The sequence below is a fragment of the Ctenopharyngodon idella genome, chromosome 11, assembly GCF_019924925.1.
Source record: "Ctenopharyngodon idella isolate HZGC_01 chromosome 11, HZGC01, whole genome shotgun sequence".
Lineage (NCBI taxonomy): Eukaryota > Metazoa > Chordata > Actinopteri > Cypriniformes > Xenocyprididae > Ctenopharyngodon > Ctenopharyngodon idella.
This window is the reverse complement of record NC_067230.1, coordinates 2,631,646-2,645,911: the sequence shown is the minus strand read 5'-3', so window position 1 is coordinate 2,645,911 and position 14,266 is coordinate 2,631,646. Positions and strand designations below refer to the sequence as shown.

At 37.5% G+C, this 14,266-nt stretch overlaps 2 long non-coding RNA genes across 2 annotated transcripts in view; one reads left to right on the top strand and one right to left on the bottom strand.

Moving 5' to 3' along the window:
- Positions 1–1,139: 1,139 nt before the first annotated feature.
- Positions 1,140–12,115, bottom strand: LOC127522199 (uncharacterized). The gene is made up of 2 exons (XR_007932535.1): positions 11,966–12,115; positions 1,140–1,322 (listed from the first exon to the last, which is right to left on the bottom strand). It is a non-coding gene; the product is annotated as an uncharacterized LOC127522199 (long non-coding RNA).
- The window catches only part of LOC127522200 (uncharacterized), a 27,867-nt gene continuing 19,717 nt past the window's right edge, over positions 6,117–14,266 (top strand). Inside the window, exon 1 of the long non-coding RNA XR_007932536.1 lies at positions 6,117–6,264. This is a non-coding gene — a long non-coding RNA (uncharacterized LOC127522200). The remainder of the gene's footprint in view (positions 6,265–14,266) is intronic.

The window sequence follows — 14,266 nt, the reverse complement described above, 5'->3', positions numbered from 1 at the left end:
TGTTGTGTCTGAGTGAGAAAAGAATTCATGAAATTTGAGAGATGTAGTCATTGAATGCATTTTGTGCCAAAGCAATGATAATTGATCCTCAGTTTAGCCCACATAGACTTCTGTTGTGCTCACTGTGTGAAGAGTTTTGCAAAAGTGACCTAAGTATTGAGAAATGTGTCCTAGCGTCTGTAAAAAAAAAAAACTGTAAGTGTTGGTAAACGCTTGTTAGCAATTGTAAAAAAAAACAAAAAACAAAAAAAAAACTGTAAAAATGCTTATCAATTGTTTCAGTATTTGTTTGATATATATATATATATATATATTTTTTTTTTTTTTTTTTTTTTTTTCAATACTTTTGAGCTGCTGTTTTTGCAAAGGTAGAGGTTTTATATATTTAAAGATTGGAACTAGGTCTTCATTTCTGACTTGCTGTGTTTAAGCATTTGCAAATAAGACCAGAAAGATCCATGATTTGGCTATGGGGTAAGCGTGTGAAAAGAAAATGTAAGCCTTTTAGAAACGTGTTAATTGACTGCATTTTGTGTGAAATAATGAATTGTGTTAATGGTATGGTCACAACAGACAGATGTTGTGCTAATTGTGTTTAGAGTTTTGAAAATGTGACTACAGATTGGACAAAAGTATGTTAGCAACTGAAAAAAAAAAATGTAATTTCATTGTAAATACTCTGCTAAGATTTTATATTTTAATATAATTCCTGCATAAATGCAGAGTTTGCCATCATACTGATTTGAATGTGCTTTTATCAGTTTTGAAAGCAGTTTGAAAAATGTGCTGCAAATATATAGTGTTTTGCAGATGAATAACAAAAGTGTTCATGGATTTTGAAAAAAGGGTCATTGAATGCATTTTGCGTGAAAGCAATGAAAAATGATTCACAGTTTGGTCCACATAGACTTCTGTTTCCCTGAGCTTTAAAAATATGGCTTCAGAATTGACTGATGCTTGTTAGCAATTGGGAAAAAAAAAAAAAACGTTTGTATTACATGTTTGTTTGTAAATTATCAACATGCGAATTACATGTGTGAAACAGGATAACAAAACATAATGAATTCCCCTTGCAACTGACATGATGTAGCCAAAACAACCAGTAAATATATGACCACTTAATTTACTACCAACAATGCTTTGTTTTATGTTTAGCTTATAAAGTTCACAGAACAACTGTGCACACAAAAGTCTGAGTCTCGCTGTATCGCTCAGGCTGCACTGCAGTGTCTATTCACAGGTGCGATCCCACTACTGATCGGCACGGGGGCTTTGACCTGCTCCGTCTCCGACCTGGGCCGGTTCACCCCTCCTTAGACGACCTGGTGGTCCCGGGCTCCCCCAGGAGCACCATATCGCCACCGAACTTAGTGCGGACACCCGATCGACATAGTCCACTGCAGCCCAGAACCCCTGAGCTCAAGTGATCCTCCAGCCTCAGCCTCCCAGTAGCTTGGATTACAGGCGCGCGCCACTGCACCCGGCGAGAGCTGCGAGAATCAGCGCTGCTACTGAATCTAGTGCGCTCACAGTGACCTCTAGTGTATGAAGACAGATGTTTAGGTTACAATTAGGCAGGGTGAACGATATCTTGTGTTGTGGAGGCAAATATTTTCCCAAGCTGTTCATTTTCAACACTGTTAGTATAATCTCCAAACAGGCGAATCAAAAAATCAGTTTTTCGACAATTTTAAGCATACTGTCAGTTGACTAAGTGCAGTGGGTCTACACAAGCACACTTTTTCACCACACCTAAAAATTTCATTTAGACACTTTTCATTAAACGTATACTAAAAAAAGAGCTATATAGCACTAAAAGTGGTTCTTGGCTCGTAATTATAGGGGAACCACTTTTGGTGCTATGTAGCACCATATCTTTAAAGGCGCTCTACAGTACCTTTGTCAAATGGTGCTATGTAGAACCCATAAGGGCTGTCATATCGCATTTTATTTCTTCAACAAATATGGTGCTAAACAGCACCGACAGTGGTTCTTTTGCTCATAAAGGCTTAACAGGTTCTTTGTACGGCAGTGGTGCTATATAGCACCTTAACCACCCCAAAGAACCACTGAAGAACCATACAGGGGCTAACATCACAATGGTGGTAACATCACAATGAATGTTGCAATCACACAGAATGGTGTCCTCCACCAGCATTTCAACTTAGGCCCTTACAACACGGCCCACATATTCACATTTTAGAAAGACTACACAAAATCGTCACAGCAGAAGACCAAATTGATGCAGAGCAGATAAGATACATTGTCATATGGGACAATGTAAATTTCCACCTATCTGCTCTGGTCCAAAACTGGTTTCATTAGCGTCCACAATTTTCACTCCAATATCCCACCATACTGTCCCTTCCTTAAACCCATTGAGGAGGGGTTTTTTTTTTTTTTTTTTTTTTTTGGCATGGAAGGTTTACAATCTCCAGGATATGCCTCATTCAAGCCATGGAGAAGGCCTGACCTACAGTAACTGATGCAGGGTCTGTGCAAGGATGGATTCACCATTCAAGAAGATTCTTCACTCGCTGTCTTGCGTGAGAGGACATCGCCTGTGATGTGGATGAGGTGCTATGGCCAGATCCAGCTAGGCCAAGAGATGATGCTTAGGTGTTTTTTCTATTTATTTTTTTTTTTTTTTCATTTAAAATCATGCTTTTGTTTTGTCTCCACAAATGTTTTTGTTTGTGTAATATATTGTATTTAGAATATGTTCTGATTTCCAGTGCAAAATGTAACCTTTGGAAAGCATGGATGTATTGAATGGTTTTACAATGTGGTGAAAAATAAATATTTCCATTAATGTGCAGTACTGATCTTGTGTGTGTGTGTGTGTGTGTGTGTGTGTGTGTGTGTGTGTTTTTTTTTTTTTTTTGTCAATATATTCATGTACTTTACTCTAACAATATCTCTGAAAAAATCAAACTCAGACTATATCATTAGAAAAGTATAAAAGTTACAAGTGTTTAAGATTGAGCACAGCAGTGTGTAAATGAATCAAACAGAATCAGAATGTATGAACCATGTGTGTTCCATACGGTGTCAAAGTTGGGTTTTGTTAAATGAATGTAAAGTTTTGAATGAAGTGTTTCATTTTGCAAAAGAACTGAGGTGTTCTGCTACGTGTGTGTGGATCTGTGAATTATATTTAGTGTTTTGACAAAATGAGCCTTGTTTTTAAAATCGTGCTTAAGCAATCGTAAAAAAAAAACTGTAACACTATTTATGTCGTTTTCATACAAAATGCAGTCAATTAACACGTTTCTAAAATGCTTAAATTTTCTTTTCATACACTCTTACCCAAAACCAAAATCATGGATCTTTCTCATCTTATTTGCAAATGCTTAAACACAGTCAGAAATGAAGACCCAATGTTCCAAACTTTAAATATAGTATAAAACCTCTACTTTTGCAACAACAGCAGTTCAAACATATTGAAAAATATGTCAAACAAATACTGAAACAAGTCATTTAAATTAAAAATTGATTTCATTTTTAATTAGCAGATCACTGAAATATTGAGAAATAGCAGATTCCAATCTCAGTTGGAGGCCGTCAGGTGTTGAAGTGCTTTTCATTACATGGACACACAGTAAAATAGGACTCTTTGAATTGGTTTTGTTCAGTGTGGATGCAGAACAACACATGGAGCAGAGAGAAGAAAAATAATGTATGAGAAAAGGAGAGGAATAGATGAAGGAGAAGAGGAGTAGTTGGATCAGGACAAGAGAGAAGAAGAGGTATTCGAGAGGAGGAAGAATGTGTGCTGGATTGTGCATCTCTATGTTTTCTCTTACACACGTGGAACCTATGAAAGCTTATTTCTGCCATGAATAAAAATAAAAAATGTAAAAAAAAAAAAAAAAAAAAAAAAAACGTTTGTGTTACATGTTTGTTTGTAAATTATCAACATGCGAATTACATGTGTGAAACAGGATAACAAAACATAATGAATTCCCCTTGCAACTGACATGATGTAGCCAAAACAACCAGTAAATATATGACCACTTAATTTACTACCAACAATGCTTTGTTTTATGTTTAGTTTATAAAGTTCACAGAACAACTGTGCACACAAAAGTCTGAGTCTCGCTGTATCGCTCAGGCTGCACTGCAGTGTCTATTCACAGGTGCGATCCCACTACTGATCGGCACGGGGGCTTTGACCTGCTCCGTCTCCGACCTGGGCCGGTTCACCCCTCCTTAGACGACCTGGTGGTCCCGGGCTCCCCCAGGAGCACCATATCGACACCGAACTTAGTGCGGACACCCGATCGACATAGTCCACTGCAGCCCAGAACCCCTGAGCTCAAGTGATCCTCCAGCCTCAGCCTCCCAGTAGCTTGGATTACAGGCGCGCGCCACTGCACCCGGCGAGAGCTGCGAGAATCAGCGCTGCTACTGAATCTAGTGCGCTCACAGCGACCTCTAGTGTGTGAAAACAGAATGCTACGCAACCTTTAGATGATTGGCAGGTAGTTTTCCTCCCTTCCGTTCCTCCTTATTTAAGTCACTCAAAGTTCACTAAGAAGGCCTATACAACGTATGATGTATCTAATGAATCTATTGTTTTTTCCCTTTCATGTTTGGTATCATTTTGAATGTCTCAGTGCGATGATTGGTAAAACGGTCTCAATTTCACAGCAGTCACTTGTATTATGAGAAAGACTGAAACCTTATGAGAATTCTGTTCTCCTTTTTGGGTGGTGTTTCTTCAAGATATCTGATAGTCCTCTCCTGTCCCCCGAAACCAGGTGTTGGTGTAGTAAATATTTACAACCCTTTTGTTCTGGTCTGGGTATTTAAGGGAAGGTGCAGAGCAGCCATTTGGGAAATTCTGTAGCCAGAAGACCCCCATGCAGTGCTGGGTAAAAAAACACACACACACCATTGTGTGTCCCGCTGTCAGGTATGCATTTCCTATATGAGCAATTGATGTTATGTACTATATTACTATATAATTGGCTTAATTGTGTCATCGGTATAATACATTTTTACCTGACAAATAAATTGTTCTTTTTGATTCATTCTGGACTCTCCTGAAATCATTATTTCTAGTACATTAAAGTGGAGTCTAAACCCTACATTATGAGGTCAAAATGTCCCCACAAAGATAGCAATATCCTAAATCCTTGTCCTTTTTGGAGGAAGACTACTTATAAATCATGAGTGATGTTTTTTTTTTTTTTTTTTTTTGAAAATGTAAAAAGCTTTCTGTGATGGGTAGGTTCAGGGGTAGGTACCTTTCACAACACACCTAATAGGCTAATTGTTTAATACATGTCTTTCATTTAAAATAATTGCCTTCCATAACGCAACCAACATAAAATGTGTTACAGTAATTTTTCGTCCAATACACATTGTTGATGTATTTCTTTTCTTTCATACTGTGCAATACTGTATTCACAACCACAAATGCTTACAGTAAAAAAATAAATGCTTACCGTGAATTTTTCAACATCTCTCTGCCAATTACGTTCAATCTTGTACAGAAATGTACACAGGAACTCATGAAAGAAGAGCTTTAGGTTTTGAATAACTGTATGTATATGATATCCAAAAATAGAATATTATGGTAAAGGTGTTTGCAACGTAAGACAAGTGTTTGCTTTTGAGATGTGTTTGTGATATTTTGAATGCAGTGCTTCATTTTGCAAGAGATGTGAGGCATTTTGCATTTTGTGTGTGCAGTTCTTGGATTTGTGTGTAAAGTTTTGAAAAACAGAGGCAAAGTTTTGAAAATGTGTGTAAGCAGTTGAAAAAAGCTGTATGTAATGCTCCCTGTTGTATAGTGTTTTTTAGGTCAGTGGGTTATGAATGCAATGTATGTTTTATGAATGTGAATTGTTTCCAGTGTTATGGTGGAACGAGATTATTTTGAGACATATATATATATATATATGAAGTGTTTTGTTGGTCTGAGTGAGTTTTGGAGGTGAGATTAACGGTTTGGTTTTGGTCATATTGGTAAATTTGCCTCCACAAGCTATTGTTCACCCTGCCTCACTGTGAACCTAAACATCTATTTTCACACACTAGAGGTCGCTGTGAACCCTCTAGATTCAGTAGCAGCGCTGATTCTCGCAGCTCTCGCCGGGTGCAGTGGCGCGCGCCTGTAATCCAAGCTACTGGGAGGCTGAGGCTGGAGGATCGCTTGAGTTCAGGGGTTCTGGGCTGCAGTGGACTATGTCGATCGGGTGTCCGCACTAAGTTCGGTATCGATATGGTGCTCCTGGGGGAGCCCGGGACCACCAGGTCGTCTAAGGAGGGATGAACCGGCCCAGGTCGGAGACGGAGCAGGTCAAAGCCCCCGTGCCGATCAGTAGTGGGATCGCGCCTGTGAATAGACACTACAGTGCAGCCTGAGCGATACAGCGAGACTCAGACTTTTGTACGCACATTATTCAGTGTGTATCTATTATAAACAAACAGCAACAAAAAATAACCTAAAATAAATTTATTCACAGTTATTCACTGTGGGCTTGTAATAAATGATAGAGAAAATTAATTATTTACGGCAACAAATTCAACTAAAGGATTGATATTAGGCTGTTATTTTGCGTTCCATCTTATATCTCACGTTTCGGTTTTTCACGTGTCAAAATTCAACATTAATACCACATCCTCATGGAAAATATAAGAATATAAATGTATGTCATATAGATCCATATTGCAAATAAATAAATAAATAAATAGCTAAGAATAAAACAAAACTGAAAATGAAGACACATTTTGTACAGGGTAAATAATTGTGGCATCGGGCCAATATAAACTGGAATGAAGTCAGATAAATTCCAACAGGGATTCATTATGTTTAACCATCCTGTTTCACACGTGTAAGACAATAGGGCTACATGTAATATTCAAACCAGTTTAAAACTCATGTAAATGATTCATTGATAAATCATTGAGATCATTGAGCTATTAAAATAAATAAGAATATATACAATTAACACATTTTATGTTGGTTGCGTTATGGAAGGCAATTATTTTAAATGAATGACATGTATAGATTAAACAATTAGCCTTTTAGGCGTGGTGTGAAAGGTACCTACCCCTGAACCTACATCACAGAAAGCTTTTTACATTTTCAAAAAAAAAAAAAAAAAACTAGCACTGGAAATCAGAACATATTCTAAATACAATATAGTACATGAACAAAAACATTTGTGGAGACAAAACAAAGCATGATTTTAAATGAAAAAATTAGAAAAAACACCTAAGCATCATCTCTTGGCCTAGCTGGATCTGGCCATAGCACTTCATCCACATCACAGGCGATGTCCTCTCACGCAAGACAGCGAGGGAAGAATCTTTTCGAATGGCGAATCCATCCTTGCACAGACCCTGCATCAGTTACTGTAGGTCAGGCCTTCTCCATGGTTCGAATGAGGCATATCCTGACATAGACCTTCCATGCCAAAACAACAACAACAAAAAAAACCCCTCCTCAATGGGTTTAAGGAAGGGGACAGTATGGTGGGAGGTATTGGAGTGAAAATTGTGGATGCTAATGAAACCAGTTTTGACCAGAGCAGATGGAAATTTACATTGTCCCAAATGACAGTGCATCTCATCTGCTCTGCATCCATTTGGTCTTCTGCTGTGACGATTTTGTGTAGTCTTTCTAAAATGTGAATATGTGGGCCGTGTTGTAAGGGCCTAAGTTGGCCTGGTGGAGGACCCCATTCTGCATTATTGCAACATACATTGTGATGTTACCACCACATTGGCCCAGGACATTCAAAATAGCAAAGATCAATTGGTTTATAGGGGTGGTATTTTGGAAAGCAGTGTCTTGAAATGGCAAAGAAGTGACATTATGTTAGATTTCTGTGTCTAACGTAGAGAAGTGTGTTTAGTGTTGTGCAAAACAATGTGTGTAGTGTTTTGCAAAAAGTGTGAGGCTGAGAATGTGCTTATAGTTCTGCAGATCTGAGCTAAGGTTTTGCTCCTTGAGTGTAGAGTTTCAGTAACTGTGTGTTATTTTTATTTTAGTGTGTAAGCAATCGTAAAAAACTAAGTCCCCGTAAGGAATCAAGCTTATACGTAAATCATACAGAATGATGTTTTCTGAAAATCTAAAATAGCAGAATGTTTTCTGTCATGGGTATCTAGTGGTAGGGTTAGTGTATGGGGGATAGAATATACGGTTTGTACAGTATAAAAACCATTACGCCTATGGAATGTCCCCATAAAACATGGAAACCCAACATGTGTGTGTTGTGTGTGTTTGTTGGTGGGCGAGATGGTTGGGTGTATCTAGGCTTCATCTCTCCTCCTGGTTGGGTCCGGACACAATACTTCATCCACGTCACATGCTATGTTCTCTCTTGCGTATCCAACCTTGGATGAAGGCAGTGTCAGTGTCTCCACATGCCTCCTCCATTGCCTGGAGAAGTGTTACGTTGACATAGGGACAACGATCATGCACTTTCCAGCACCATGTGGAGAAAAATTCCTCAATAGGGTTTAGAAATGATGAATATGGAAGCAAGTAAACAACAGAAAAGTTGTTCAAAACCTATAACTTGACCTTTGTCCTATTTATAGGCCTATTCTAAAGCCATGATTGGTTGGTGTTAAGTAAAGCAATGAATGTTTGCACATGTGAGGAGTTAGTGTGAGGCACTGATGAATTAGTGTGGCATTTTGATTGGTTGTGTTTGAAAAAGGAAATCAAGATACTTCCTGTTAGATTTTTGTGTGTGTTACATAGAGAATTGTGTTTTGCAAAAAGTGTTTCAGGAAATTGAAAACTGAGTCAAAGGCCGAGAATTAGTGTATGGGTTTGCAGAATTGGTGTGTGGTTCTGCTGTTTGAGTGTCAGGTTTCAGAAATTGTGTGACAAGTAAGGATTTTGTGTGTAAGCAGTTGAAAAAAAACTAAATGATGAACTTTGATCTTTGAAGTTTTTTCACATAAATCAGTATTTCATTTCACTGACTATATTCCAGCATAAAGAATGAATGAGAAATGCAGCAATTTGTTTTTTTTCTGTCTTTACATATAGTAATTTACTTGCAAAAAATAAAAAGTTGAAATAAAAAACAAAGCAAAAATTCCTGAAGCAATAATTACAAAAAACAAACAAAAAGCATTAACAACATGTATAGTAATGACGTAATGTGCCTTCTTCTTCTTCTTCTTCTTCTTCAATGTGCCTTCCTTGATCCATGTTTCCAAACAAAATCATTATGAAGATTTACTAAAAGATGACTGAAAAAAAAATTACTGTAAGAGAGACTAAAAATAAGGACACCTGGGTCAGCTTTCAGCTGAAATTGTAGCTGTGTTTGGAATAATTATTATTTACAATTTTTTACAATTGCTAACAAGCGTTTACCAATACTTAAAGTACTTTTTCTAAACTCTTAACACAGCAACACACCCACATCACACAATTAGCCAAATAGTTAATTTTCTGCACAAAACCATATTTTGTTAAATAAACACAAACTCTACATTTCAAAACGCTAAAAACCTTTTTCTACATAATATACTAATTCTGTCAAAACACAGCAAACCTGATTCACAATCGAGTCGTTCTGTCAAACACTAGCACTAGTTTTCTACCCAACATGAACATATAGTCAATCAAAGAGCAATGACTGTCAAAATACTAACAGTTGATGGCATATGAAAACTATTTGTCATGTTTCATTTCTACCTGTAGAAAATATGAAATCCATTGTTTTTATAATTCAGTTTACTTTTATTGTAGTAAATGCTTACATGTAAATGCTTACATGTAAGTCATTCTACATTTTTGGTTGAGTGTTGAATGTGTGCATTCTTGGCAACATACTATCTAAAAGTACATGAGTCATTACATTATAGAATGTACAGTAGAAAAAAAGAGGAAGAAAGTAACAGAATTGTTCAGGGCAACCACTGGTCACATGAGTCCCCTAGGCAGAACTTAATTTGCCCCCTTGGTTGAAATTGCTTTCGGGGGGTGGAGTGGGGTGGGTATGTGGTGTTGATGGTGCCCCCACAGAGATGGTGTCCCCTTGGTAGTTAGTGCTCTAAAAAAAAAAAAAAGTATAAAAGTTAATTTTGACTTTTTATCTCACAATTCTAATTTTTGTTTTCTTGCAATTGTGACTTTTTTTCTCAGAATTGTGAGATATAAACTAGGAATTGAGAGAAAAAAAGTCACAATTACCTTTTTTATTTTTATTCATGGCAGAAATAAGCTTTCATAGGTTCCACATGTGTTAGAGAAAAAACCAGATGCACAGTCCAGCACACATTCTTCCTCCTCTCCCATACCTCTTCTTCTCCCTTGTCCTGATCCAACTACTCCTCTGCTCCTTCATCTATTCCTCTCCCTCACCCAGACATTATTTTTTTACTCTCTGCTCCTCTGTGTTGTTCTACATCCACACTGAACAAAACCAATTCAAAGGGTCCATATTTTACTGTGTCCATGTAATGAAAAGAACTTCAACACCTGACGGCCTCCAACTGGAATCAGCTATTTCTCAATATATCTGTGATCTGCTAATTAAAAATAATTATCAGTTGTTTCAGTATTTGTTTGATATATATATATATTAATACTTTTGAGCTGCTGTTGTTGCAAAAGTAGAGGTTTTATACTATATTTAAAGTTTGGAACATTGGCTCTTCATTTCTGACTTGCTGTGTTTAAGCACTTGTAAGATGAGAAAGATCTATGATTTGGGTATGGGGTAAGATTGTATGAAAAGAAAATGAAAAGGCCGGAACACACCAAGCCGACGCCAACGAACCAGTGGTGACGAAAGCAGACTGCGGGGTTGGCTCACGTCAGCAGCGTCTGTGTCCAAAGTTGCCCTGACACACCAAACCGACGCTCGACACCCGACGGCCAAGTAGCACGTCCGTCCTGCGCAAGATGAAATGCCTTTCCGTACCAGCAGGTGGCAGTAGCTGAACAGCCAATCAGAATGATCAGATGGCCCGACGGACCAACGAGCGCCGACGCCGATTCAAAATTTCGAATCGGCTGGAAAAAAGCCAAGGAGGACCAACTTCAGCCGACGGTGCAGAACACACTGAGAAAACTTAGTCGGCCGACGAACAAAAACTGCCCGACGGCCAACCGTCGGCTTGGTGTGTTCTGGCCTTTAAGCCTTTTAGAAACGTGTTAATTGACTGCATTTTGTGTGAAAACGACATGAATTGTGTTAATGGTATGGTCACAACAGACGGATGTTGTACTAAATGTGTTTAGAGTTTTGAAAATGTGACTACAGATTGGACAAAAGTATGTTAGCAATTGAAAAAAAAACCCTGTAATTTCATTGTAAATATTCTGCTAAGATTTTATATTTTAATATCTGCATAAGTGCAGAGTTTGCCATCATACTGATTTGAATGTGCTTTTATCAGTTTTGAAAGCAGTTTGAAAAACGTGCTGCAAATATATAGTGTTTTGCAGATGAATAACAAAAGTGTTCATGGATTTTGAAAAAAGTGGTCATTGAATGCATTTTGCGTGAAAGCAATGAAAAGTGATTCACAGTTTGGTCCACGTAGACTTCTGTTTCGCTGAGCTTTAAAAATATGGCTTCAGAATTGACTGATGCTTGTTAGCATTTGAAAAAAAAAAAAAAAAAAACTAAACGTTTGTATTACATGTTTGTTTGTAAAGTATCAACATACGAATTACATGTGTGAAACAGGATAACAAAACATAGGCTAATTAATTCCCCTTGCAACTAACATGGTTTAGCCAAAACAACCAGTAAATATATGACCACTTAATGTACTACCGTACCAACAATGCTTTGTTTTATGTTTTTAGCTTATAAAGTTCACAGAACAGCATACAAAAGTCTGAGTCTCGTTGTATCGCTCAGGCTGCACTGCAGTGTCTATTCACAGGCGCGATCCCACTACTGATCGGCACGGGGGTTTTGACCTGCTCCGTCTCCGACCTGGGCCGGTTCACCCCTCTTTAGACGACCTGGTGGTCCCGGGCTCCCCCAGGAGCACCATATCGATACCGAACTTAGTGCGGACACCCGATCGACATAGTCCACTGCAGCCCAGAACCCCTGAGCTCAAGCGATCCTCCAGCCTCAGCCTCCCAGTAGCTTGGATTACAGGCACGCGCCACTGCACCCGGCGAGAGCTGCGAGAATCAGCGCTGCTACTGAATCTAGTGCGCTCACAGCGACCTCTAGTGTATGAAAATGGAATATTAAGAAATGATTACGTGTAGCAGGGCGAACATTCAATTGGCCTGTCTAAATGCCCACACTTGCTGTCTTTGCACTTGACTACTTGTCTACTTACGTAACATATTTCCTGTATGTCAGTGTCAGTGTGTGTAGAACGTTTAATAACTCATGAAACACACTATAGGGTTGCAAAAAAGCAAGTGTTTACAGAGCTTTTTTAATTTTTATTTTCAGTACTTTTCATTTTAAAATAAACTTCTAAATGTCTGTTCAGTAGTCCCTATAGCAAAGACACAGTTTAAAATTGTGGTGCTTCTAATTAGGCTAAGTGATAAAAAGCAGTTGCAAATGTTGTAGGCCTACAAAAAATACACTTATCTTTGCACCAATAAAATGTGCAACACTTTGTTTTACTACCAAATTATATGCAATATCTAGGCCTAATTAATTTAACTTACGTTGGAATGTTTTCCCCAACATATCGCGCTTTCGGGCCATGTGATTTCTGATCCTAATGCATGATGGGATATATTATACCTCTAAAACTGCTTCAGAGCAGTGGGTTTAGTGTGCATTCAGGGCACTGCACTTTGGTATTTTTAAGACATGGGACAGCCCAAGTATTTGGACAGGCCAAGTATTAATCGCTCCTCATTTAGGGCTCACACTCATACTCCTTCTGCTGAACACCTCAAATTTAACTCTTTTTTTTTAGTCAGTAAAATCATATATATATTTTTGTTCAATAATATTTTTTATTTAGCCTAATATTTTGAATTTTGAGGGTATATATATATATATATATCACATACCATAAAAATAAATAAGACAAAGGCAAATACATTTCTGTTGAGTCAGTCACTGTCTCATTTGGAAGAATATGAGACAGTGACTGACTCAACAAAAATGTATTTGCCTTTGTCTTATTTATTTTTATGGTATGTGATTGCAAGAGACATGCATCACCATTAACAGGTGAGTCAAACTCTTAATTGCATCTTACTCTCATTTAATTAATTCTTTTAATTAATTATTGCACGTAAAATTACACATGATTCTATTGAGATTACTTATAGACACTCCATTGCTTTGCGAGCCCTTTTCTAAAACAGCTAAATGAGTGAATAAGTCATTAAGTAGATAATTACTTGATTGTCAGGTTGGGCACACATTTACACCCATGTTCAAGGTATTTTCCTTGTCTGGTTCTTTCCGGGTATCTGAGTCTTAACACATCTGACTGGAAGAAAACAATGCTGGAAGCAAATAAATCCAAATAAGATGATGAAATAATGCAGCAGGGATTCCTCAATCTGAACATGCAAACAGTTTTGCAGTTTTCTTGTCTAACAGTTCCTTAGAGTACCTTTTTAGAGTACTTAGAAAACCTACAAACCCATGAGTTCATTCAGTATGTTAACATTCAGTAAGCTTCCCAAAATATTTGAAAAAAAAAAAAAAAAGTGTAACACTGAGACTACAAAGTTCTCAGTGGGTTCCTATGATTTCTTAGGGCATGCTTTCTCAGCATACTTCTACAATTAAACACACTGTTGGTGTTGACAGAAAAATGGAAAGAATAAAAAACAGAAAGAAAGAAGAAGAAGAAGGGTGTCTTATAGTAACAAATGTTTAAAACAGAAATAAGTTTCAGGGCGTTTCTGTACGTCATGAGAGAGATTTCGCAAACAGCTTCAGTTTGTTCTTTCATTGGTTGAAATGGGGCTTTTATTCTTTAAATATTTACATCTATGAATAAAGTGTTTACTTATTAGGATCAGGTTCTTTATCAAAAATCTAGGTTCTTATACTCCAAAAATCTAAGTTACCTGAAGAATCAAATGAAGAGAAATCCTTACCTGCTTTCCTGCCAATCCTGTTGTGGCTAAAAATTCCTCATGTTCATTTGCCTTTTTATAATTTTTATTCTGTGGTGTACATGTTTTCAAACATTCTTGTTTAATGCAATGTTTAATACACACACACACACACACACACTAGATGACAGATAGATAGATAGATAGATAGATAGATAGATAGATAGATAGATAGATAGATAGATAGATAGATATAGTGTGTGTGTG